The 27,889-nt window shown below is 37.6% G+C and overlaps 1 long non-coding RNA gene across 1 annotated transcript; it reads right to left on the reverse strand.

Moving 5' to 3' along the window:
* Window positions 1–9,718: 9,718 nt before the first annotated feature.
* On the reverse strand, window positions 9,719–26,956 carry LOC118812401. Its single transcript, XR_005007535.1, has 2 exons — window positions 26,577–26,956; window positions 9,719–15,834 (listed from the first exon to the last, which is right to left on the reverse strand). It is a non-coding gene; the product is annotated as an uncharacterized LOC118812401 (long non-coding RNA).
* Between the last annotated feature and the right edge of the window lie 933 nt (window positions 26,957–27,889).

Here is a 27,889-nt window from a genome sequence, read left to right on the forward strand (position 1 = left end):
CATTTAAGCATGAAATGAATCCATATAGAACTCATGGTTCTAAAAAGAACCATTCCCTTTACTAATGAACCCTTGAAGAAACATGTTACAAGAGTGTATATCCAAGCCAATAACCATTATATAGCCTTTATTGTCAAGAGTGTTATAGAGGTGGTCCTTCTTTGGCATCACTCCAGAGAAACTTGTCATCTTCACTTTTAAGAGTGTTTTGCATTTAGGGAATTATTTTAAGTATATTGACTGTTACTAAATTCTTTAATGTTCCACTAAAGCTCCAGATCATGCTTTTGAGCAACTGGCCATGCTTGTGATTGTTCTCCCCAAGCACCATCTGAAAATTAATCCTGAAATTGGTGAAATCACCAGGATTCTTGCTATTGTTAAGTTACACCAAAGCTGCTTGGAATCACAGCTGGGTTACACTGACATACAGTGTCTGGCCCGCAGGAGAGGTACTGACCTGATGATAATGCTATAGACTTATTATAGTAACGCTAATTATACACTTTTATTCTAAACAATGAATGCCAACATGTCCTCGTAGCATTTATAGGGTAACTTCTGTGGTGAAATGGGCTAAATGGGCTAAATGTGGCGAAGTGGTCAATGGTCTAAAACACAAAAAACTACTAACAATATTGTAAAAAATGAATGGGTCCATACACAACTTGTCTAGATTTACTTATTCTCTGCTTCTTATGCAAATAATCTCCAGGTTATGCAATGGTACCATATTATTATCAGAAGTGGGCATCTGTGTGACTGCAGGCAATCATTAGGTTCTGGGGTTCCAATCCCCTCCATGTCAAAGGGGGTGAGTGTTCACCTCCAAGCAACCTTCAGCTGGTGTAGATGGTGCACATGTGCATTAAACCACACTCCTTATAATGAAAGTGAATCATTAACAAATTTATTTCAATTTAATTTTATGATTGTCTTAGTTTGTATTATAAAATGTTTGGCGTTGTTTTCTTCTACGCAAAGAAAGTGCATAATTAAGCTTCATATTTAAGTCTTTAGTTATGTTACCTATTTTTAAAGCATCAAAGGTAAAGCATATTGCATATTTTGCACTGAATTATAAATAAATTGGTGCAGCAGTTCTGAAGTGACCATGCATCATTTCAGAAGTGTAACGTTTGTAATTGTGAGTGTCTCAGAGACAAAATTGGTGCATGTCCTTATATTAGTGTAAGATGAATTTTAACACCTATCAGATTTGATTTGGAAATGAAAATACAATCTATACAGCTAAACAAAATAAGGTCCTAAAACTGAGCCATGTGGAACCCCTTTGGTCAAGCATTTCACCAGCAGCTGCATGTTCAACTCTCTAGATGTGATGTTGTTTTAACAAATTGGAGAATGAATGTCTTTAAACTAGTATGTGTTTAAAAAGTTATCACATTTGATGTGGAAAAGCAGATGCAACCCATAAGACTGAAAGGGGTGTTCTGCGACAGGCTAGCCATGTGACTTTCACGTCAGTGAGAGTGGTCTTTGTTTCAGTAATGTAAGTCAGCCAGGCGAGAGCACAGCAGCTTTAGTCAGACCCCGCAGGTCCTACTGTGCCAACTGTGACAGAGAGGATGCTGGGATACTTCCTGGAGGTATGGGTGCTGTGATCACAGCCAGTGATGTGTAAGGGCCATGCAAAATCCACAGGAGCCCAAAACTGACTGTCCTCACAGTAAAATCCTTATTGCACAAAGTCTAATCTTATCTGCAGGGCAGCCCAGTACTGAGCCAAAATGTGTAAGGGACACGCTTTTTTTCTCTGGTTATGATTTCAGGCACTGAAGTCACTGAGGGTCATTACAAAAAAAAAGAGATTCACACATTTGGTCACTAGACATTGTTATCCTGGAATCTGCATTCCATGCCTAAATGATTCTGAAAGAAGTCTGTGTATTTACTCATACTGTGACTTTTGTCAATTTATAATGGTCCATGTCATCAAACACATCTCGATGCATTAAAGGGGCATGTTTGGTTCAAAGATTCAAAGGGTTATTTTATTAAATGCTCACTGACTTACTTCTTAGTCACTTGACCAACAAATACATGCCTTTACAAATCAGATTTTTGGACAAAATAAAATAAGGTCCTAAGATGGAGCCATGAGGGACACCTTTAGTAATAGCATTCATCAGCAGCTACACATTAAACTCTGTTAAGATACAAATGTGACATGGTTACATACAAATTCAGCTACTCTTTGACCAATTTGCAATGCTATAATAATTAATAACTTAAGTAATTAAATTGCAAGTTTTTGTCACATTCCAGAGAGAAGCATATTGGTTCAGCTTTTAGAATTCATCGCTGACATTCAGTGTGCACATCATACACTCAGTAGATGTTCTGCTCTGAATAATTTCTGTTCATGAAAAAGGAGGCCACAAATTATTATCCACTGCCTTTTAATCTGCAATCAGTGCTCTGTCTGTGATGACTGGTCCTTGATGTGGCATTCACAGCTGCGCAGCATTTGGAATTTTTTCTCTCCTCGTCAGCACATCTCAAAGTGAGCAATGTGTTGTGCCCAGGCCACAGGCATGTGTGCGTATGCCTGGGCCGTTGGCATGTGTGGTGGGCTTGTCAAGTGGGCTTATGTCTCCTGTCATTCTCCCCAACCTCTCGTGGAGTGATGAGCTAATGTCACATGTCGTAATAGAGGACAGAGAGGTGATGGGGCCTAGGTGAATGGTAGTAGTGCTGGTGGAGGGGGTGCATTTTTGATCACATTAACATTTCAGCGGGGTTCTGTTTCACTGTGCCTGGCTCAGATCCATCCATACTGTAGGATGTGTTGTCTCAAACTGCTTTAATAATTGATGAACAAATGGTTTCATTTCACTTGAGTGAAATGAGTTTGCACAACAGAGACTGCTGAGGACGGGAATTCAGGTCTGTGCGTGTGTGTGTGTGAGTGAGTGCGCATGGAAAATTACTGTTATAAATCTGATGTTTGACAACAGTTTTTTCTAAAAACGCTTCAGCAGAGCTTCTACAGAGCCTGAGAAGTTTCCATTACCATAAATTACCAAGTAACAGACACAAGTTTGCCCTTGTTCTTGTAACCAGCCAGTGCAGTCCCTCTGATCCTAGGTCACACTTTCACTGAGGAGGTTAATGTGAGCTGGAGCGCACTTTTAAAGTGTTTACCATGCCAGTGACATATGACCACTGAGAATGGTTGGATGGTTGCTCTAATTACACCTGAGACATGATTACCAATTAGTCCAGAGGAGGGCTTTACTAATCTGTCAAACAAACTGGTGTATTTCTAAGACATTATATTAGCTTGAATATTCCTTTATTATTGAAAGAATATATGAAGACTTTCATTCCAAAATGCTATATATCCATACAGTCAAAAGAATAATACCTGATGTATAAGATATAGCCAAAAGTAGGCGAACACCTGACCATCACACCTATATGAGCTTGTTGGACGTCCCAGTTCAAAACAATGGGTATTAATATGGAGTAGCCCCAACTAAGGGGCTGAGCTCAAACCTTAAAAAACAGCCCCAGATCATTATCCCTCCTCCACCAAACTTTGTTGCCACTGTCAGTTCTGGTAGTTAATGTTCCCAGATTCATCCATCAGACTGCCAGAAGGTGAAGTGTGATTCATCACTCTGGAGTACAGTGGCAGCATGCTTTACACCACTCCAGCTGATGCTTGGCATTGCATATAGTGATCATAAGCTTGTGTGCAGCTGCTCAGCCATGGAAACCCATTTCATGAAGCTTCCAACACACAGTTCTTGTGCTGATGCTGCTTCCAGAAGCAGTTTGGAACTCTGGGTGATGCAACAGAGGATAATTTTTTACGCTCCATGAGCCTCAGCACTCAGCGGCCCCGCTCTGTGAGTTTGTGCGGTTTACCACTTTGTGGCTAAGCTGTTGTTGCTTATAGACACTTCCATTTCACAATAATAGCACTCATGGACTTGTGGCAAAAGTGACATCCTATGACAGTGCCATGTTTAAAGTCACTGAGCTCCTCAGTACAACCTGTTCTACTGCCAGTGTTTGTCTCTGGATATTGCCTGGCTATGTGCTTGATTTTATACACACCTCTTAGCAATGGGTGTGGCTGATGCACCTGAACTCAATATATAAGAGGGGTGTCCACATACGTTTTGGCTATATAGTGTATTATGGAAAACACATGACATTTTCATGTGCTGAAATGTCTTACAGGTTATTAGTCTAATAAAGTCAAGTCCACAGCATCTGGGAGATAAATTACCACACTGGCTTAGACAATTCAATGACCTGGATGACTGAAAACCTTCTTTTGAATCTTTTCTCAGCTCTGACTCTTTCGTCTTCGTGTGGATTAGTGGATTTTATCAGCCTCTGAATTCACAGGGGGAGCCAGTGTGAAGTCCACTCCGATTCCGTGGGTTGAATTACAAGTGTGTGTTCAAAAATAGATTATTCTAATTCCCTCTGTGGAAAAAAAAGGCTTTGCTAAAAATAGCAGGCATGGGCACGCACATGGGGAGTGGGGGAATGTGGGGGAGGTTCGGGGGTGGGATTCCCTAAAGGGTGTGAGGACCTGTGAACACGGACTGATGCATACTGTCTTTGGTGCAGATCCACTAATAATAGCACAGTGTTGCATATTATCAATGACACAGATCCTGCCCTTTATTTATTTGTGTGTTTAGTGTTTAGGTGACTAATTACAGGGTAGCTTCAGGTTAAAGCAGGACACTTACTGGAAGCATCTGAATAAAATCAAAACCATTAGCCTCAAAGATGGATAAAAATATGTCCAAATGTATTTTAATGCAAAATTTTAAACACTCCATGTCCAAATGTAATATAACAACTTACACATTACTGGAACATAAAGAAAACCTGCATAAATATGGAGAATCATTTTGTGTTTTGACAAATACAAAACTACATCAGCAGTCAAGCGCATGCTTTGGCTTTTCAGTTGATATAGGTAGTGTTATGGTTGTTAAAGGTAGCTTTTCAGCTCTTACTAGTAAAACGTATAGAATCCTTTAGATTAATTTAAATTTTACTATATTGTATTATAGTTTATTTTTTTATTGTATATAGTTTATTTTTACTCGCATATGCAGCAGGTGACATTGATGATAGCTGTGCCTACTGTAGCATGAAATTCATTAGGACAAAGTATGGCAAAACAATGTAAACAACAGAGTAAACAACAGTAAAGTTTTTTGCAATGTCTTTGGTAGAAAAAGCTAAAAACTTTATTTTAATATAACATTATCATCTTATTTTCCATTTCCCCACCTGGGCAAATCACTGTTCTCCTAGAGAGGGCGCTATAGTCTACAACACTGATGAAGCTATGGCACAGACCCTAGTCTTCGTGGGCCACATCTCTGCAGAGTTGAGCTTAAACACAACTGATTCAACTAATCAGCTAATTAATGAGTTATTGAACTCAATTATTGGTATATGGTATATGAACTCAGAGTGCTGGAAGAGAGAAAAAGCTGTTCTGCTGAGCTGTGGCCCAGAAGGAAGCCAGTCTGACATCCCTCAGCATTTTGCACAAAATCCAAAGCAGTAAATAGTATTACAGTATTTTCTATTTCATATCTACAATACTGGGCAAAAGTCTTAGGCAGCAATGAATACAGCATTAGCAGTAAGTGTGTTTTTCCCCACTAAGATTAGAATTGATACAGAGGATTCCAAAAGTCTAAGACCACATTGAAATTCTGGTATTTTTCATTTAATCTTGATTAAATAAACAACAGAAAGCTTTAAAATCTTGAAAAATTTGAAAACAAAAAAGTACAAACTCACGCAAGTTTGAGACGGTGGCCACGTTAAGCCCTTTGTACAGAAAGGTCAGATTATTTTTGTAGTCTAATTTTTTTAGATGAAACACATGTTCAGATGACTCTCGGGTAGATTTGATCTACCATACCATCTCATACCATATCATCTTGATTGCACACTGTCATTAAAGCAAAAGGGGGGCATACCAAATAATAAAAAAAATCAAAAATTCATGTAAACGTTCAGAGATTCTACTTTTCACTCAAGTTGCTCTGCTGATGATAGCATTTGTAATAAAAAACCCTTTGTATGAAATCCAAAAGAAATGCAAAATAGAAGCATTTCCACCAGCAATCTCACACTTCTTTATATAAATAAAGAGAAATATAAGAAGAATACAGTAAAAAAGTAGCAACGCTCCCTTTTTTTCAGCAAAGTTATTAATATGTTGGTTAAAAGAATGCAGCTAGAAGAACACTGGTTCAGTTTCTGACTTATTGCTGCACTCCATCCTTCACATTGATTTGTTAAATCCCATCAGCTGCTCATCTGATTTAATTTAATGAAGGATTGATTAGTTGAAGCAGGTATTGGACGGTAACTACATACACTGGGCTTCCTCAAGGAGAGCTTTGGAAAGAGTTAAGCTAATAAACACACATACTTCAAATCACAATTGAAATAGTTTCATATAGTTTCATAATCATTTTCTCAGATAGCACAGTACTATATACTTCAAACACATGTACCAAAGACAAGGCAAATGCAAGACAATTGCATAATGCTTGACAAACAACATCTAAATACCATATAAAAGCAATTACTGTCAAAAGAAAGTAACCAAACAAAGACATAGGCATGTTGATGTAATAGATTTTATTCATGTGGAAAGAACATACACATTTGAATCAAGTCAATTCAATACACCCCTTTTCTCCGTGTAACATTTATTCATAATAGCAACATCTAAGTAACATTTATTCATATTCAACACACATACAGCAACAGCCAAGCAATTCGCAGTCATTGGCTGATAAAAGCTACAAAGCACAGTGCCTCTACGCTTTAGTGTCACACTTCACCTCATGTACCACTTAACCTGAACTCACCCTAGAGGTCTTATATAATACCATGTTTGACATTTGCATCAACATGAACATTTCCATTGGGCCCATTAAGAAGGACGTCTAATGAGGATATCATCAAAAGCACAGAACAGTTTGAGCTTATTTAATAGGATATAGCATAATGTTCCTGATATTCAAAGCATTTTACTATTTATTCTTCATAACAACAATGTTGCCTCTTAATTTCAGATGTAGTCTTTTGCATCAATTAAACGCTTGGCTGCCTCAGTTGTTTCACTATTAGCTATCAGCTTCCTGTAGGCCTTTTTCAGAGAGTGGTACCAGCCAGAATGTAATGCGTTCAGTTCCACTGTGATTGTCTAGTGAACGTGACTGACTGCTCTTGCATAACATCTTCATTACCTGAAAATGAGCTTTTTGGAGAGTTCTCAGCAGCAGCGGATAACATCCAGATGTTTTTCCACCGGCCTGCATCTGCACAGGCCCACGGGAGCGCACTTCACTGCTATACACTGCATGCTAGCATCAGCATTTTTCATCCTGAATTAGGATTTCACATGCTACACAGGAAAACAACGAAAAAACTCAATTTATTTATGCCACACCCTTTCATTAAGATGAAGTATGCATATTGAAGTAAGCATAAGTAAGCAGATGAAGTGCGCTGTTGTTGGAAGAAAACCTCATATCTCCAAAGTGCGATAACTTTACTGGGGAAGGAAAAAAAAAACTACATTACTTTTAATGTAAGTCAATGGAACCAGACTTTTTTTCCAAAGGCAAGATTATGTCAAAAATGTTCAAATTATGTCAAAAACTGAAAAATGACAAAAATGGAGATACAATTTTTCGACAGCAGCGATATACAAGTTTTGTTAACTCAATAATTGTAATAAGAGTAGTAATAAGTGTAGTAATTGTAGTAAGAGGCATTCTGGCCTAATCTGTTTGACAGAAGCCACAATTTACATCATTTTCAAGTTTTGTCCTTCAGTGTCCTGTCTCTACAATACTCAGCATGCATTATGTAAATACACTGTACAACCTTTGGGAATCCTTGGTGTCAATCAATCCTGACTGCTAACCTATACGCTAAAAAATACAACCAAGCTAACATTAGTGTAACAAAAGGGCGAAGAAAACAGCAATTCCATCTGTTTATTATGTCCTTTGTCTTTTTTTATTCAATACAAAATGGACACCAGATCTGAGGTCTTAGAAAAGAAGTCAAACTGAAGTGAGGTATCTACACAGCCAGTTAGCTACCTTGCTAATTTTACCTTGCTTTCAGCTTGTCGTCCTCCTCATTTGACAAGTCATTTCTATCGTTTCTCTCATTTGTACTGATGATAAAATTAACATTGTACTGTTATTTCTTTCATTTTGAGTGCAGTGTGATGTCAACATTTTCAGTTTGTAAGTCAAAGAACCTGTGACTTCATTGTTAGTTCATTTTTGCATGTAAAACTATACCTTTTTGTTGTCAAATGTTGTGTATTGTGTTCCAATGCTGTAATAATGTAATACTTGGCATGTAACAGCTACTTATTTGACTGTCATGCTGTCATTTGACAGAGGACTCTGACTTTAAATGGAAAACTGAGAAGATCTAAAACGCCTTAAACGAACTCGTCAAGACAAGGTTCACTCTCACCGTGGTCTGTGGCCAGCCGTCCTTACATGCTCTCCTGCAGGCAGCATCATCCTCCTCTAGCATGGTTTCTTATGTAATCGACTTGTTTCCTTGAGTGAAATCATTACTTTTGAATGAGGACGGGGGCACTTGAAAGGCTAGGGCTGCTCGAGACACCCTGTCTCTCCCTCTCTCTCTCTCTCTCTCTTTCTTTCACCCACTTCTCTCCCCCATTTCCCGTTGACATTACTTTATTGTCCAGAAAGCCCAGGGCACCTGGCCAACACTTGTCCCATTGATTCTGCTGTGTTGGTTACTTCCTGATGCTCTGCACTCTTCACCATATGATTACTGTATGGGTTCAAGCTCAGGGGCCTTTTAACCTCTATGAATGGGACATCTATGAAGAGGACTGTTTTGTAATTACTATATACAGAGCTTTTGGCCTGGGAATACTAACAGTGTATGCATTATTTTTGCTGTTTATTGTGATGCAGATCAAGGAAGCTGACACTTTATATCCTTGCTGTAACAAAATCTTGTATCTTTTAAATGGTTACTTTACAGGAGTATCCTTGTACTTGATTAGTCTTATTCATCCAGCAGATTCAAATAATTATATATGATGTACATATTGTTGCTGTGGAATAAATCTTTGCCCCATGACATTCTATTATATAAATTTCAAGATATATGGAGCAACAAAAATGCTCCAAAAGTAATTGTAAACAAATCATGCTCTACTAACTTCCATTCAAAGTTATGAACATTGTAAAGTTATAATTTTGAATATACACTCTAATAAAGGTAGTAAACTGTCTCTAGGGCAGTACCCCTCTTGTCACTGGGGTGGGACCCTCAAGGGTACATCTCAGTACCTTTAGTCAGAGAACATTATTGTGCTATAATCCACTGAAAATATATTTTCTAAGTTGTATTGACTCCACACAACCCGTCTCGTCTCCAGGCTTTTTATTTTATTGCTCTGTTTTAAAACATTCGGTTATGAAAAGATACAAATACATACTTTTCACCTGGAAAAACTTATTTAAGGTACACAATTGGACCTTAAAACCACTGTTGTACCTTTGTGGGTACATTTATATTGTTTGTACCTTGATGAACGAAAAATGTACCTGCACAGAACCTTTATTTCTAGCAGTGTACAAGGTGGGAGCTCAGATACCAGAAGAAGAGGGGGACACTGTTAATATTCAAATGGATTTTATTGCGTACATCTTCTATGTACGTTTACAGTTCATACATATATACATTATTTTAGATGTATAATATACTCTCTATCAATTACATTTGTTAATTTACTGTATTTCACACACTGTACATATTAAGCCACACATGTAATTCATCACCCAGTCATGTTAAGAGCACAAGACAGAAGACACCTGTACAGAACGCCCATTTAACTTTAAGGTCTCTGTTGTATTTTGCACAATACGAGTGATGACTAATGGTTCAGTACAGAAGCAGGACGAAACACAATGCATACGGAGCTTCTCACAGCTCATAGTGAATGAATGATAAAAGACTGCACAGTGTTTACATGGTACAAATGGGCAAGGCTACACTGTAGACCAATACCCACACATACATACAGGATGAAAGCACACAGGACTGAAGACGGGTGGATATTGTGTGTATCGTCTTGGGGGATTTCATTTTCTTTCAGAAATGCACTAGTGTTTTGGTCATGCTCCGTCTACTGGCAGCACATTCGTAAAGTTACTCCACAGAAGGATAAAGCAGTTAGATAGATACAATACTGCTTACGTTACGCTATAGCTTATGTCATACTGTTTTGGGGTTGTTTGAGTCTACATACTGAAAAAAAAAACTGGGAGGGGAGTAGTTTAATGAGCTTTGCCAGAGTGAAGCTTTGACTACTCACTGACCACATATGGCATACATGATTTGCACACAAAGCAAGACTGTATAGCAATTAGAGAGCATACAAAGGCGGTCTTTGCTGCACCATCCTCTGGAAAACCAACCATAAGCAATGACTGGACATTAATGTGCTCATTTTGGTCCTTCACACTGATTTTATGATAAGGCATTTTAAGTTGGACTATGAGGGCCAGTTATAGACATCCAGAGTAAATGTGGGGTGTATTGCCTTGCACATAGTTTAACACGGAGTCATTCCAGAATACAATCCCAGAAGACTTACATTCAGTACATTCATATACTGTTTACTTCAGTCAGTTTGTCAAACTCGGTCATTAATGTTGCTATATAAGCTATCAAAGCTGCTAGACTCTAACTTTCAATCCGCAGGATGTAAGTCATCTAAGTCATCTAAAGAACATCACCATCAAAACTAGTTCTATCTATGTTTTTAGAAGTTAGCTGTTTGCATTCCATTATGAGATCTTAATGAGATCAATGTGACATGAAATATGTAAGGCACCATTCATATATATATAAATGTATATATGAATAACTGAACATGAATATTCATATATATGATAAAACATGCATTATTGCTCACCATACAGAACTATGAACCTGCAAGTTTCTACCTATAAATATAGTCTAAATGTCTAACCACGTTCTGCCTGTCCTCAACATCATTCCCCATAGTAGCTTCCAGAAGTGCTGTGGTGATCAACAGTGTATGGCAATGAATTGGACATTTTATATTACATTACATTACATGCCCTGAATCTAACTTTCGAGTAACAAGATGGCAAGAAAATGAATGTTTCAAACGTGTACAGTTCTACAGATTCTATAACAGCATTGCACATTGTAGGCCAAAGCAGATATTCTGGTTAAATCTCTCCATACATGCTTTATGCAGCCAACATCATTGCACAACTCCAACAAGCCATATGATTTATTTGCTGCAATTCCACATCCATTAAAATACAAATGGAAGAACGTTTGCTGTGCAAATTCCTCAGATAGCAATGTGCGTACAATGTGTAATAAGTGCCCCACTTAAAAGGCACATTATATATATAGTGTATAGATGGTCAGTATGTGCTAGCCAGGCTGAAATCAAAGCCGCAGTCCACCTTGAAGTTCGTGCATTCACTTGCATTCTCTCTAAAGCTCTAAAGTTTTTTGCTGCTTGCAGTCACAGGGGTATACTTATGTGATGAGTTCTGCAAAATTGAAAGTGACATCGCGTACCCCAGGACAAAAACATTAATGCTGGCTTCATCCTAAATCACCAGGGATACGGGGACCCAGGGGTAGACTGACGACAAGAACACCTGCTTACTTTCCGCAAGTGGGTCAGTTGCTAGCTGGTGGAAAGCTATGCTGCATCACTGTTGGCTAATCCCATTTAGTGGTGGTTAAATATATGCATCCCTTAAGAGTGTTTTAACACAATTGGAAGGGTGTGAGCATAGCGCAATGGGGGCTAACTGTGGCTTTTTCAAGATATGCTTTGATAATGTATGTTTGTGGGCTCCAGTCATCAATAATGCTTTGCTATAAAAACTCTGGAGAATCTCAAACAGGTGCTCATACAGGCCTCTGCACATGATACTTTCCTTTACAACATACATCAGACATTCTTATCAAGAGAGACAGTCGAATCATGTTTCAGAGAAAAGTAGATGTTGTGTTAAGGGTCTCTTCCAAGGCAGTCTAAAATACTCCCATTGTTACCCGAGCAGGGAATTGAACCCCAGCTCATGAGACATTAACCACTATCGAGTCTGCTTGCAAGAGAATATTGAGTTAAAACTTTAAGAGATCAACACTGCTGTGTCTTTTAAAATAACGAAAAGCTTGGTGACAGGCTAGAGAGCACCCAAGAGCAACGAAGCTCACAGAACCCAAGGCGAAACCAATAGCGCTATTCTTGAGATGTGACTCCATTTTTACCTCACCTAAACAAATCTTAACGATAGTGGATGCAATATATAATACACCAACTAAGAGGGCACAGGTGCAGTTAGACCTATCTGTGCATTTGCTGAATTATAGGTGACAAATATGCACAGCTTTACTGCAATTATTTAATGAATAGAGCAGAACATGTGCTTAGAAATCTAGTTCATCACTGTATATGGTGAAACATGATGAAACCCATAGCAAATAAATGATCACGTTAAATCTAGAGGGGAGATAATGTTAAATCAATATGAGCAATAATTAGCATCATTTATTAAAGTATTTAAAGTACTTTCTATTTCTAAACAGAAAGCAAACAAATGGCACAATTTGTACTGCTGTGATTTGAATGTAATGTGCAAAATATAATGAGGCGAGGTGTACATTTGCACAGTCATGCACCAACATGTTAGCCGCATACACATCTCACATTCTCGCATTCTCCCATACAATAACTCCTCTTAACAGGTATTCTTCTACACAGAAAACAACAATCAACATCTTGTACACCTGAAATTTTAGAACAATGACAAACAAGTATTTATTTATCAAAAATAGCCCACAAATGAAAGTAAAATTAACAAATGAAACAGAAAAAAGAAGAACATTTACAGAGAAAACAAAGCAAATGCATCTTGCTTCCTCCAGGAAGTGCTCAAAGTGTAAGTGACTGAAATGCATGGCTTTCTACACTATTGCTTTTCTCACACAAATAGTCCCATTGATTCTTGTTTGTTAACGCCGTGTGGTGGTGTGATCCATTAATGGAGCTGAAGGTGGATTATGAACATGGAAAAGAAATAAGCATTTCCACTCTGTTTCTGAAAAATAGTAACGCATTGAATTTATGTGATTTAAACGTTTACACCACTTCCACATGAATAGAACATATTACATCAGCACAATTATTGCCTAAAGTAAGTAAACTGAAAGAAGACATTGTGCTGATGTAATTGTGCCGATGAGTCATGTAAATTTAATGTATCACTTTTTCAGGATATTCAGACACTATTTGCTCAAAGATGTAGGTTTCTAAATACACTGGCTATGGGATAATTATGACATCTTATGACTTTTTGGATGGTGTGGACAGTATTGTTACAAAATCAGTACCCTGTTAGTCAAGGTCGGATATTAAAGGGCCCACATTTTTCTTGTATTTCTTGATGTCCACTTGTAGTGTTTGTGTGGTTTTACATACCAGAACAGTCAAAACCAAAAATGTGACCATTTTCCAACCTCTTGATTTTGCTCTCATTATTGTATTTTTCAAAAATTCTGCATAATTCACTTGTTGCAGTATAAACAAAGTCACTCTGAGTGGTTTGATAAGAAATGGTTAATTAAAGAAAAACATATCAATTCAGATTTTCCTAACAGTATTGGTGATGGGAACCAGGTGTCGCGATGCAAATATAGCCATTTTATTTATTATCCAAAACATTTAGTGACTCTACATATGAAGACTGTATAATGTTAATAAAGGTAAAACTGTGTAAAATCCATGAAAATATGTTTTCTTTGGGGACCACTTTGCCTTATAACACCCTGTATGTTTTTAATTCTATCTCAACACTATCATAAATCAATGTCTCAGGCATCAGGAAACAGAAATATTTATGTAGTAACTTTCCGTAATGTAGCTTTCAAAGGCAAAAGATGCTTCAGATGTCTGGAGCCTTTCACCGCAACTGTGTATAATTCTGATTTTCACATCAAACCACTCTGAATGTATATATCTTGATTATTTTGTTGATGATTTAATGCAGAAAATCAAAAAAAAATGTAAAATACTTTTTAAGACTGATATGTGTAAATGAGCACTGTTCTTATTGGCCACCTTATATTGTGTCTCACTCAGAAAGCGGTCTGGGCTAAAACTCTCCTAATAACTTCAACATAAATGGATGTGGGCTAAACTGCTGTGGGCTAAATAGGCAGATATATGTAAATGCACTGGTTTTCGTGACATCACAAAAAAGTTTTAGCTTAATTTCCATATATGACTTGGGGGTGAAAGGTATGTCTTGAAACTGTAACAATGTTTTCATACACTACATCAAGTTTCAATGATATGGGCCCTTATATATGTATAGATCTTGCTTTACTGCACAAACCAACATGTCAATGGGCTTCAGCTAGACTAACGCGTACAGATACAGCAGGCCTCAAGAATGGACAGTGAGGACAAGCGGGTCAAACTATTTTGAGGAACATGACATATAAGTTCATCTGACTCCATGGCAGGGTAAATGCACTGGTTTAATGACGGCACAGACAGTTACATGATTGATGCAGCGGTACTGTTTCCCAGGGTGAAGCTTCTGGAAAAAATGAAGATCATGACATTGAGGTAGATGCTCTTTTTTTTTTTTTTAAACGACAGGTGATACAGCATTCTGATCCAAATGTTATTTCAAACTATATGAACAATCACAATTAGAAAAAAAGGAATAAAGAAACAAAGGTGAAGTCAAAGACCCTGCAGCTTTTGCCCTGCACTACACTTTGTTTGAGGAGAAAAGGGGTGTGAGGCTTTCTACACTGCCGTTATTCTACAGTTCATCTGTTCTTTCAGTTGCTGTTCCAACAAGGCAAAATAAGTCACGAGAAAGAAGAAAATCATTTAGCAAAAATGCTTTAAAAAAATAACCTGTCACCAGTTTAACCGATTTCTTTTCATATAAAACATATGATACCTTAAAAAAATAGAGATTTAACAATGTTAACCCTTTTTTATCTACGCTGTCATCATTGTTCCCATATTACTTGACGAGTACACTTGAAGCTGTTTCGAGACGTTGGTTAACAAAGAGTGAAAATGAAGATTTCTTTTTGTGTTGTTGTTGTCATTATGTCTGATTGCATGCTCTGTACTTCCAGGCATGCAATATGATTTGGTATAGCACATGATATGCAATGTTCATCTGTGACATATTCTTGATGTGTACCTGTGAGAACATACATGCACACGCATACACACACACACACACGCACACACACTCCTGTCATTATAGCATGTTGTTTCCTAAAAGACATCAAGAACACGTTTAGTGTCTCATAAAGCATATATGTAGATGATCTGTGATTCAAGTAAATTCTCCTCTACCTCAGTTCAGCATGTCTCTAAGCCACAGTTTGTCCTCAGCCTGTCTGTCACGTTGTCCAAGATGTGCCGTTCAGTTAGACTCCACGTTTGAAAAGCATCCCTTTATCGAGATCCTTTGAGGCGTTGTCCAAGAAAAGAACGTTTGTGGTCCTCCCTATGTTACGTCTGAACATTGTAACGTCCGTGCTCACTTTATTTCAGTCGCTTTCATTTGAAGTGTGAGATTGCTGCCTGGTCTGTTTGACCTCTGAGTCCATGGAGTGGTGAGGCGACTCGTGGTTCTCATTTTTCTTGCTGTTTTTCTGTTGATCCAGAAATCTGTGCCAGGGATCGTCCCTCTGCTCCTGAAATCCAAAATAAAACAGCTATAGTCCAACTTTCATCACAGTCTTTAAACATCAGTCCCACCTAAGTGAGACTTATAAATGTTCTACCCTGAATGCAAGTGACCTATCCATGTCCCGTGTTCTGTAAGGTGAAGTTTCACTGAACATTGGCAAAAACCTCAATTCAATTTACTACATAATGCTGAGTTTACAGTTTACAATGCTATGGCACTGAGTAGGACTATTTGCTGTAACTAAACAAAACTAGTAAGGTTTGAACCACCATGCTAACGTTGATTAGCAAGAATTAGAATCAAGCTAGCTCTTATGCGGCCCAAAGCTGGAACCAGCTGCCAGATGATCTCAGTAATGCCCCAAATTTGGTCATCTTTAACAAAAGACACTTCAAAAGACACATTTTTTTTCTTTTTTTTTCTTTTTTACTTAATTTTACTTATAAAATCAACAAAACATGTCATTTGACCAGGGGCACCCAATCACCTGTACAAAAGAACCTACATTGTGACCTTTCGCACATGAAATCAATATCGTTTGAAATAAATTACGTACTCTAAACTGAGTCATTTTTGTGGTTTTTGGGCTAGTGCTAACAGTGACAATGGAGAGTAATGTACATTTTTAGATGTGTCAGATGGCAGGTTTTATACAATACAAAAAGCCCATAAGAGGTCCAACTACATTATGCCACTGGTTAGGCCAATAAGGTATTCATAACAACATGAGTAACATCACCTGGAATCACAAACAGGGACATTATTACCTCTTTAAATCATGCTTCTCAACCACTAAATACATCTATTGGCCAGATGACAGAAGACACATTTGTTGGAATAATCATGTGTAGTTACACCTCTCCTGGCTCTGATAACTGACACACTGGTGCACTGCTGTATGTGGCTCCAGCAATGAAAAACTCCTGAAATTATTTTAACATATAGAAGGACCACGATGCAAATAGATCTGAATGTTAGACATATAGGAATATACAGTACAAGGGTCATTTCCTACATTTTTCATCATAACGTCTGCTTATGATCTTGGTGTGGTAACAGACGTAACTCATTTGTACATGACCATTTTCCAACATCTCTTTATGACTTAGAAGTAAGGCCACTGCACACTGGACACCTCACGGTGCATCATGTGCAGCAACCAAAATTTTTGAAACCACTGCTTGTAATGAACGTATGAACACCAGTGACAACTCAGCACTGTTCAAATTCTGTTTTTTACCATTTTACCATTACTATGTTTAATTAAAGTCACATCAAGACCACAGAAAGCAACAGTAGATGATACATGACTTGACAGGCAGTCAGTCTTTTACATAAACAGATAAATGCTTGGTAAGTCACTTCAGCTAACGTTACTAGTCTTTTTTTTCACCTCATGTATTTTAACACTGAGTTAGTGAAGAGGTAGTAAACTGATACCAAATGTAATAAATTATGTTGAAAGTTTAATTTCATTAAATTTATATGAGGAGAGTGTAACTAGATGTTTATTGGCACTCTTGCTGTGTATTATAGCAGTGCTCCATACTGTATCTGCTACATGATACTACATGATGCTGTGTGGCAGAATAGTGCAACATGTCTTGTGTACGGTGGCCTTTAATTAGGCTACTGAAGACTGATATGTAAATGATCTCTGATCTGATTGGGTGTCCCTGTATTGTGTCTCATTCAAAAAAAGCAGTCCTAGCTGAAACCTAGTCTTTATAACTTTGTTGTGAACAGGTGGAGCTAAACTGCTGTAAGTGGAATAGGTGTATATATGTAAATGTGCTGTTTGTTTAATGACATCATAAACACAATGAACTTAAAACGGGTTATTTGTGTGGCTTAGTTTCCATATATGGACCACATTTTTACAAAAAGTTCAATTTTTACACACATGAAACTATTAGTTCAAAAAAAAGAGGGATAGTTTTCAATGATATGAGCTCTTTAAACTGTACTATGGTGCCTGTCTGCTATATGTGGCGAGCTGAAACATTATCTTGCTTTTGAGAAAAATGATAGCTTTTATGCTAAAATGTAAATACATTCTTAAGGTTTATTTAATATTCATATCATGCACGCCAGCTATCGCCTGCACATGACAACAATGTTACAGGTGTAAGCACAGTTTTATCGCCAGCAGAACAATGTCCTCATAAATATTACAGTGAGGCTTTTTTCTGTCCCAAGCAAACAGGATGTGGATTTTTAAACGCTGCTATTCCGTAGAGGAGATCCACAATGCAACACTGACACAGATCTGTCAGGCAGAGTTAGCGACCTAGCACGCTACAAAATGTTCCCATTGCTCTGGCAATGAGCAAGAGTGAGAGGCTGTGCTGCCACGACGTGAAGCCATTTTCTACAGCCTTCTCCTCAGGCAGTGACCACAGCCAAATACTGTAGAAGTACATGCTGCATCAACACTATAACAATGCTGCATTCACACTAACCAGCTCAATGATGAACTTACTTTGAAATATTTGGTTATAAAGTCCCTCATTCTTTTTGCTCACTCACTATCCTGTACATGCACAATGGTGCAGAGGAATCGCCTTTCTCAGCCCTCTATTCTGCAGACACAAGCAATGTCTAACCTCATCTATGGGCATAGATGTCTAAATGGAGAAAAATCAGTCAAGCAAACTAGTTATATCAAAACTTCTATTTTAAGCTCTGTTTTGCACCATTGCACCAATCTTTCAGTTGCTGTGTCATGACTAAATAGTCCAAATTAATTGGCAGTGTCTATTTATACTAAGTGAAAACACTATTAACCACACAGCCTGGCTATTGGCACTCATGTGACTATAGCACACCAAAATGCTTATTTCTGCTACCATTGTTTATCTTCCATGAACAAAAACGAGGCAGCATTGGGAGAAGTTGCTAAAGGTTATACAGACTCATCTCGGACAGTAGACTGATGCTGGTTGCCATAGCCTAGTGGATAACACCACCGCCCTGCACATTGAGACTGTGGTTGATTTCCTGCCTGGGTTAAAGTGGAATTTGCACACTATTTGGGTCACACTTTCTTTAGATGGTCCCCTATAGATGATGTACAGATGCTCAGATTATTAACGAACTTTCTGGTGATAGTCGATTATCAACAACATTATGGTTAGGGTTAGAGTTAGGAGTATGTGTAGGTTTTGCACTGAGGGTAGGGTTAGGTTTATGATTAGGGATAGATTTGATAGAATCTTTCACATACAACTTCAAGTTCAGTTGGATTTAAGATATTTAGATGAATGTTAAAGAAAGACAGAGCATCTACAAAACATCTACAGTAGACCATTCAAATAAAGTGTTAACCTTTGTTTCTCACACTTCCAAATGATGTTTTGTCCATTTTTACTGTCTTAAATAAATTAAAAATAAAAAATAGTGATAATAACCACCTGATGAGAGAGAGAGTTGTTGGTATATATGACCTCAAGGTTTAAAAAAAGCTGAATTTTACTGCTGAAATACGGGCTAATACTACTGAATCAGTATCAAGAAGTAGAATAAAATAGCGCGGAATTATGTACTGTGAAATTATCATGATGTTGAAGTGCAAACAGTAAAATCATGACATTAAAATTCAAAGCAACATCATTCTATTTAAATGTAATGTAATTAGCATCTGTCAAAATTATTTTAGAATAAGGTATAATTACAATAAAGTACATTACAGTCAGAAATGTTTTTTCCCTTCTTTTAAAAAGTTAACAACATCTGAACTTTTATTTGATTTTGAGGCAGCTGTTTTAGAACTGTTCCTACTGGCTAGTTTCTTGGTTTTTAAATATCATTTAAATAGCATTTGCTATTTTTTAATTTTACAGAGTAATGTGACAATAGGTAACATAAAACATTTGCAGGACATAAAATAGTCATTTGGAATGGATTACTTCTCCAACACTGGCTCAACCATATAACCAAAGCATGCATCAGTACACATATCAATTAAAATATGAATTTAATATTTTAATCCAAACTATATGGAAAATGCCTCAAGTTATCAGATGAAATTGCTAATTATGTACCAACATAACAAGGGTCACCACTGCCGCTGTGCTCCATGTTGCCGCCATGTGTTGTAACACAATACAACGCCACAAATGCCATACATGAGTCCACCATTATGCAGCCAGTGTTATTCTCAATTCGTCACCATGACAGCAGAAAAAACAAAGCAATTCCCGTGTCTATGGAAATATAGCTGACGGACGAGGGGCGTTAAGGGGTCAGTAGGGGTTAAGTGTAGCACATTTGGATCTCACATGATGGCAATTCATCATCTGTAAGTGCCTTAAGTCCACGGATTATGAAGGAATCAATGCATCCACTGCTTGAAATAACCTGCCCTTTTGGCAAAGTGAACTTGTTGGTCATGTTAAGTAGTAGAGCTGTGTTGTATGGGGGAAAGGGAAAAAGTATGCATTTGGTGTTAGTACATTGTGACTCCACTCATCAACTGATTCAGGCCAAACTCTTAGTAACAAATCACTTGCAGATGCAATGTACTACATAATGCAGCTGAATAGCACGGCTTTTGCCTTTATGACATTTTTAACTTTGCACTAGAACTAAATTATGCTGTTTTTATACTGCTAATATACTGATAATAAATGACAAAAGTATATAATTGCTGTTGTAAGTTTATAGGAGAAGGAATGATACATTCTTAATTCCAATGTATGTTAATGTATCAGATCTTACTTTAAGTATTTCAGAATTTTGAGCCATTTCAGTCAAAAATGAACTGTGATATTAGGAATCATATTGATATTGGCAATCGGCAGATATTGCCAGACAGATGTTTAAATTTGAATGATAGTTCAAGCCGATATTTGATGGTGTATTTATTGTCCTCTGGAAGAGTAGAACGGTTAGCCAACCCTGCACTGCTGTACTAAAATGCCTGCATTTTATTGTAACCCTGCACAAATAAACATTATATTTCTCCATAATGCTATCCAGGTAGTAATCCCAATTTCTATATTTGATATATTTATTGTTATGTATTGGCATTGGCAGAATATTGGATTTCAGCTTGGGCCTACACATCCCATATTGGTGCATCTCTAATTCCTTTAGTCATTTGTCATTAGGTGTTCACACAAAGCTAAAAGCTAACTTTTCAAATGGTGTAAAAACCAATGAAAAACTATAACTAAAACAATGATGACATAAACAGCCAGAATGTAGTAAGTAGGACCATTATCCTGTATTATTAAAATACGCTTGGGTACTGTTCATAAGGCTACATGACATCTACATATGCCTGTCATGACAGCTGACATAAACCTGCATAAATGTTTATAAATGCTTTTTCCAATAAGCGTCATTCGCTATAAAGGTTACATTTGCCATTTTTATTCAAAGTTAGCTAAAGCCTTTATGAGTGTCTCAAGCTCAGTGTCTTAAGCCTTTATGACAGATTACACCTATTGGAATAATCTAGGGCTGAACGATTTGGGGATCTAACTGGGATTTTTCCAACTAATATTGTAACTTCAATTTAAATTGCGATTTAGGCCTGATTTACTTTGGCCAAGAAGATCAGACCATCCAGCTTTTTTGGCTTGAGACTTGACACTTAACTGTAGTGTGCCAAACTGCCCGTAAGTTGTAGTTGTGATGTCACAACACATGGAAGTTTTGCTGCCTCTGATTGGTCTAACTTGTTTACAGGTTACAAGCTTTCATTAGGCTTAATTTCCCCTCTGTTTTTCAAGGGTTTTTCAAAAGTTCTTTAGTAAAGACAATGGTTCTATATAGAACCATAAACACTCAATGACCCACTTGCATACTTAAAAAGTTCTTTGTATGGTGAAATGGTTTCATAAATTTATGAGAATGTATTGTATGTGGATCTATATAGCACCTTTTTGAAAAGGGTTTGATATAGCACCAACATGTTCTTCTATTGCTACAAGCTTGACATCATAACATTAGCACAACCCTTTTGGCACTATATAGAACCATATACAACACATTCTCCAAGAATCTGAAGAACCATCTCACCATGCAAAGAACCACTGATGCACGCAAATGGGTCTTTGAGTGTTCATGGTTCTATCTAGAATGACTGTCTTTACTAAAGAACCATCTTTTTTAAGAACCTTGAAGAACTTTTTTATGATCTTTTTTTTTGTAGGCTATAAGTAAAAAACTTGCAGCTCCTGCGATTTGAAAACTGCACCGTCTTAAATTGCGATTTTGATAGAAAAACGATTAATCTTTCAGCCCTAGAATAAGCATTTATAAACATTTATGAAAGGCTTATGTCTGTTTCCACGTCAAGCTTATGTAGATGGCATGTAGCCTTATGAACTGTACCCTACAGTAAAGGGTTACTGTAACTGCTTTGAACCTCTTGTTTGGTAAAAACTCAGGACAAGCAGAGTAGATCATAGCTTTAGCATGGGAGAAGCTAGAACGTGGGCGTTTGGTGGCGACTTTTCATCTTTTTCCTCCCTCACCACCTGATTCAGGCCAACCCATTAACTCAGAAGTGTCGCACTCTCCACGCATGCAGGAACACACCAGTCAATACTGCAGTGCAGTGTTTTCCAGTCCTAATCCTCAAACGCCACTGCTCTGCACATTTCAGTGATTTCCCTACTCCCAACACACCTGACTCAACACGTCAGCTTATTAGCAAGCTTTTCATGGCTGTGTTTGCACAGGGAGCACCACCAAAATACAGAACAGTGTTTGCAAATATATCAAAAACAAAAATGACCATAAATTATACCACATACCATGCAGCATAGTAAACTGAGCAATATAAATAATACTTGTTGGGCATTTACTCAGCAAAATCAGAGTAATCCAAAAAAGTAAATGACCTCATTAAGGCACTTCAAGCTAACATGAGCTTTATTTTAATTTAATTAAATGATTAATAGGTTTAAATCTACTCAATATGACTCTGACATAAAAATAAAGGCCCAATTAAAGCCAATTACTCTTTTATTTGTGCACCTAAGCTGATGAAATCTATAATATATCCATATATTTTGCACTTATGTAAGTCAATTTTTCTTATGTAAAACCCATTTGAAAAACTGAATGACTAAGAGAAACAGCCCTCATGAGTGCAGAGTTTGAACAGAGCTATTAAAATAACATTATTATTGCAATAGTTTGAATGTATCTAGATATTCATAGAAATTGTGGTTCATTGTGGTTTCTACACGGCATTGGCTTTATATTGTGCCTGAATGAGAAATAGATGCATTCTCCTAATGTTAAAAAACATTAATGAGCATGTTTGCTAACATACATACAGGATATTTTCTATGATCGCTGGGCGAAGCTGGGTTTTTCTCTGCTTTAAGTCTGAGTATCATCTGTGGCTGAATATGACTGTTTGTTTTTCACTGCAACTCATGCCTCCCTCACCTTCAAAGTGCTGCAGGTCTGTCTGGCACAGGTTCTGTGCTTCATTGACTTTCATGAAATGAAGAGCCTACAGACTAAAAAAATATGCCCTCTATCAAATTATGTAATTTCAGTCTAGGCTCTCTTGCATAATGCCCTTCAGAGAGTTGCACCCAGTGTAAATCTAATAAATGAAACCTGTCCTATTAAACAGGCCATGCTTAACCTCTTCTTATTGTTTTATTCTTACTAAATATCTTCTTATTGTTTCTACCATAAGTATCACAAAGGATTGCCTGGCTGCACCACCCCCAACAATGTGATCTCTACATCTTTCCCATGTGCTGTGTAACGATACACAGAACAAAGAATTCAGTGCGATACAGTGATGTCTCGATTTGATTTCTCAATGCAGCAGAAATAAGGAGTGACTGAAAATGTTGCTTACATAATACAGTCATACGCAAAAGGTTGAACACCACCTGTGAAATTGAATGTTTGATTTTCTAAGAGATAACAAGCAAACACATCCTTACACACAACTTAATATGGCATTTTCTGCATTTATTTTAAACTTTTTCCAAGTTTAACAGATAGATTTTTTTTTACATAAATTAAAAAATATGCCATAAGTTTGACACAGGCCACATTTTGTTTTAGCAAATAAAAAGCAATTGTGCATTACGTGTGTTCTCTGTAGAGGATGTGTAAACTTATTTTCCCTTAGAAAATCAAGAACGTGTGTTATTTGACCAGGAGCACCCAAACTTTTGCATACGACTGTATGTGAATCTTTCCATTTTCAGTTTATAAGAGCATTCAACATTAAGAAAGCACAATCTCATTATAAAGCTGTGCCTTATAATGTCCCAAAATAATGCTCTACATACAGGCTAGGATGTTAGCCCCAAGCTAGCACACTAGCTACAAGCTAACATGCTAGCCCTGATACAACGATATAATACAATACAATGGGCCATACAATTTGCTACGGTGTATGGTTCATCTCTAATGTGCTGCCTGTTAAACTGATAAGGGTGGGTGATATGGCAAATTGTTTTCTGAGTTTTCTAAATTAAGAACAGAAGTGGAAACGGCAGCAAAGCTACATTTAAAAATGCTATGATAATATGAAGAGTTAAGTGATTTTCAATTTAACACTACAGTTAAACAGACAAAAAATCTAACAGTTGGTAAATATCAATGAATATTTTGCATGACAACAATCAATGACAACAGCATAATGGATTGACATCCATTTACGTAGTTACTGTACACTGGTTGTTTTTGTTCACAGGCTCCCTGTAATCAGTCGAAATCTGTTTTTTAGTATGCATGCAGTTGTGTATTCAAAAAATGCATCGTCATGTATTTTATCATGATAACAATAACATAACATCATATTTGCCCACCCCTGCCAGATATCTTTATAAAAGAAAAATGTATGCATTGTGTCGCATTGGATGTAGGCCTATTGTAAAGTCAGTAGACTCCACTACAAAACAGAGTCAACAGCTCTTGTTTACAGTGTTTTTGTCATTAATTTTTTAGACCAATGATATACATATACCTACAGACGAAAGTCTGTCATCCCTGAAACTGTAGCCTATAAATGAACTGTTCGTGGAAGCAGCACAAATGTTAAGCTGCCAATAGCATCAGCTAATAAAAGCAGCATGTGTGGAACCTAGCACTGCTGTCACTGTTTCTTGTCCCAGGCCTCAAGGCTCTCCCGCCTTCATATGTTTACCAAACCCAATGTTTACTTTGAGGCCAATCTAAAACCTTATGACACCATTAGTTATTTACAGGATCTGCCCATAATATACTAAGTACTAATAATATACTAAGACTGCTGTGCATAAATCCCTTAGTTACTTCTATAAACTCACAGACAGACTGTCTATCACCACCATTAGTGAACTATACTCTGCTCTAAGTGTGACAGTGCATGTGCTTTTGCGCATTGTACAGACTTGATCTCAAGGTCATCAAGCCAAGCGTTCAGGCCAGTGTCTTTTCATCTTTCAGAATAATATCTAGCTATCTCAGCAACCTTCACGCACCACTAAACAGCCTTAGTTACACAGGCTTTATGTTCCAGTGTGTGCATAGAAGAATGATTTATGTTAGAGGTCTTAATTGTTTAATGATGGCTCTAATGTTGTTAAATCAGGTCTAACTGCATGTTCTTGTTCTCTGACAGCTGTATTGGTGTATAGCTGTAATTTTCCTTGGTGCTTGCTCAGTGTCTCAATCGGCGATACGACCTCTAGTAGCGACGTGGTGTACTGCACTTGCACTGTGCTGCAGTGGAACTGGCAGCGGTTACGAAATAGATTGAAAAACAAGCAGAGGGAAAATACATTACTGTGTTTGTTTGTTTGCATGTTTGTTTGTTAACGATCGCAGTAAAAGTATTATTGCTAAATTAGTTCGAAATATTGCTGCATCATTATTATTACTATTATTATTATTATTATTATTATTATTTTCCTGTTACAACAACAGTTGATTTTAGTCTTTATTAGATTAAACTGAAAAAATAACCCTGAAATAAGCTGGTAAATTCCTTTTTTGTGTGTTAACTACACTCTTATAAAGATGGTTCTTCAAGGGTTCTTTTGTAAAGGGAATGGTTCTAGAACCATATCATGCTTAAAAGGTTCTTTGCATGGTGAAATGGTTCTTCAGACTGATGGAATGTCAAGCTTGGAACAACAGATCATTGTAACAATGTTCTAAAAGGTTCTAGGCTATATAGCACCAACACATTTTCCATCAATCCGAAGAACCATTTCACCATGCAAAGAACCATATAGGACTCACAGTTCCTCACAGTCCTTTACTGAAAAACCTTTGAAGAATCATCTTTTTTTATGTACCTTTAGTCTACATTTATTTAAGTTCATTAAATCTAAAACCTAAAAATGCACTCAATTCATTCTGTGTCTGAAAATCAAACACGATTAAAACCATTATTGTACATTCAATCATACGGAAAATGTAAGCTATCTTACATAACCTGCTCTGGGTCTCACCTCGATGCTGTGCTTCATCGAGAAGGTAAGGGTACCTTATAAAGACACTCCACACAGCCTGCATCTTTCTGGGAAATAGACTGGTGTCGACTGCCACCTAGTGTTTAAATGAAGAACTGTGCCCATGTTTAACAGCACGTGGATGCCTCGTATGTGTATTTTTAACTGTTAATCAGTTGTTAGATATGTTATGATTTTAGTTCAGTTCTACGTAGATGGCAGGGAAATGAGCGATTAGGCTGGAAGACACACACAAACACAAACAACAGCTTCTTTCCAGCTGAAATGCTGTTGATGAAGATCTAACACATCTCACCTGGTTTTTCTGCAGGACCTTCTTCCACCAGAAAGTGGGGAGCAGTTGTCAGGCTGCAACAGTTCTCAACGGTGCCACAGCCACAAGTCTGAGCACGTATTTCCATTTAGCCTCTATTGACATCGCGTGATTGGCTGCAGCGCCTCCCAATCCAGCCAATAGGGTTCCGAGTCTGAGCTCCTCACGCCACACTTCAGCGCCCTCTCCTCATCAGCACTTGCTTTTGTGTTCACAAAGTCTGCAGTCGCGAAGTGGAATTGTAGAATCGCCCCCAAATCAGGTGCAGTTTTGCATCCGAAGACTTCGTTCTCATCCTTTGTCACACTGTGTTGTGCAATAAATGTATCTGCTTTGTTAACCCACCTCCCGCCCCCATGTCACGACCCTCACACCATTAAGTAGTAGTCTAGCACTTCGAAAGCCCACCTACCAGTTTCTCTACTTGCAAAAGAAGCCGAGACTATGACAATTTCACGTTCTTACAATTAGAAACACATTGCAAAATGTTGGTAGCTGCCGAATATGTTCTACTCCGTCTCGTTTCCTTTGCATCTCTCTACATTACTAAAGTCGGCGTTATGAAGCAGCACGATTAGAAGCAACAAACCGCCTTTGCTATATTTATGTGAAAAGAATTTAAGGCAACAAATTGCCTGATGCCAGGAGATCCAGAACAGTCTGGAAGGTTGCTATAGAAACGCTTCTGCCTCCAAAAAAAGTCTGCAAGGAGCCTCCCTTTCCCCCTTCGCCCACTAGATGGCACTCTAGGCTCAGAAGCGGTCTCAAACAGCCCACAGGTACATTTTTCCAAGTTTTACCATCTTCTCCATCAAAAACAAACCCTTTGTTAAGATGAACATACAGGCCTACACCGGGAAAGGTTTTTTGGCTTAGCTACACTGAAATGAATTTGGTGAAATACGCAGTGATTAAGGATTCATTAACACGCGCCAAAGAAGTGTAAACGCGAATTAGAACCTCGAGTGTGCCGAGTGGGACGCCTGGGCTGAAAGTGCTCAATTACACGCAATTATTTGATAATTAGTCACTTATTCCCTATTTAGACTTACAGCTGATGCGTTTGGCTCTTTTACTAACCGACTCAGATGAGAGCAGTTTTGATGATGATGATGATGATGATGATTTTCCAAAGCTGACCACGCACTGACCTTCAGCACTTAACCGTCCCTGACCATCTCAACTATGACAAATAAGTGACTACTACAAAATCCAAAAACACAAGGCTCGGCTCTCCCAGTGACCTTAACTGCAATGCCCACTTCTGAAAAATTAAATAATAAATAAATTAGATA

Source organism: Colossoma macropomum, unplaced genomic scaffold (genome assembly GCF_904425465.1).
Source record: "Colossoma macropomum unplaced genomic scaffold, Colossoma_macropomum, whole genome shotgun sequence".
In the NCBI taxonomy this organism is placed as follows: Eukaryota; Metazoa; Chordata; class Actinopteri; order Characiformes; family Serrasalmidae; genus Colossoma; species Colossoma macropomum.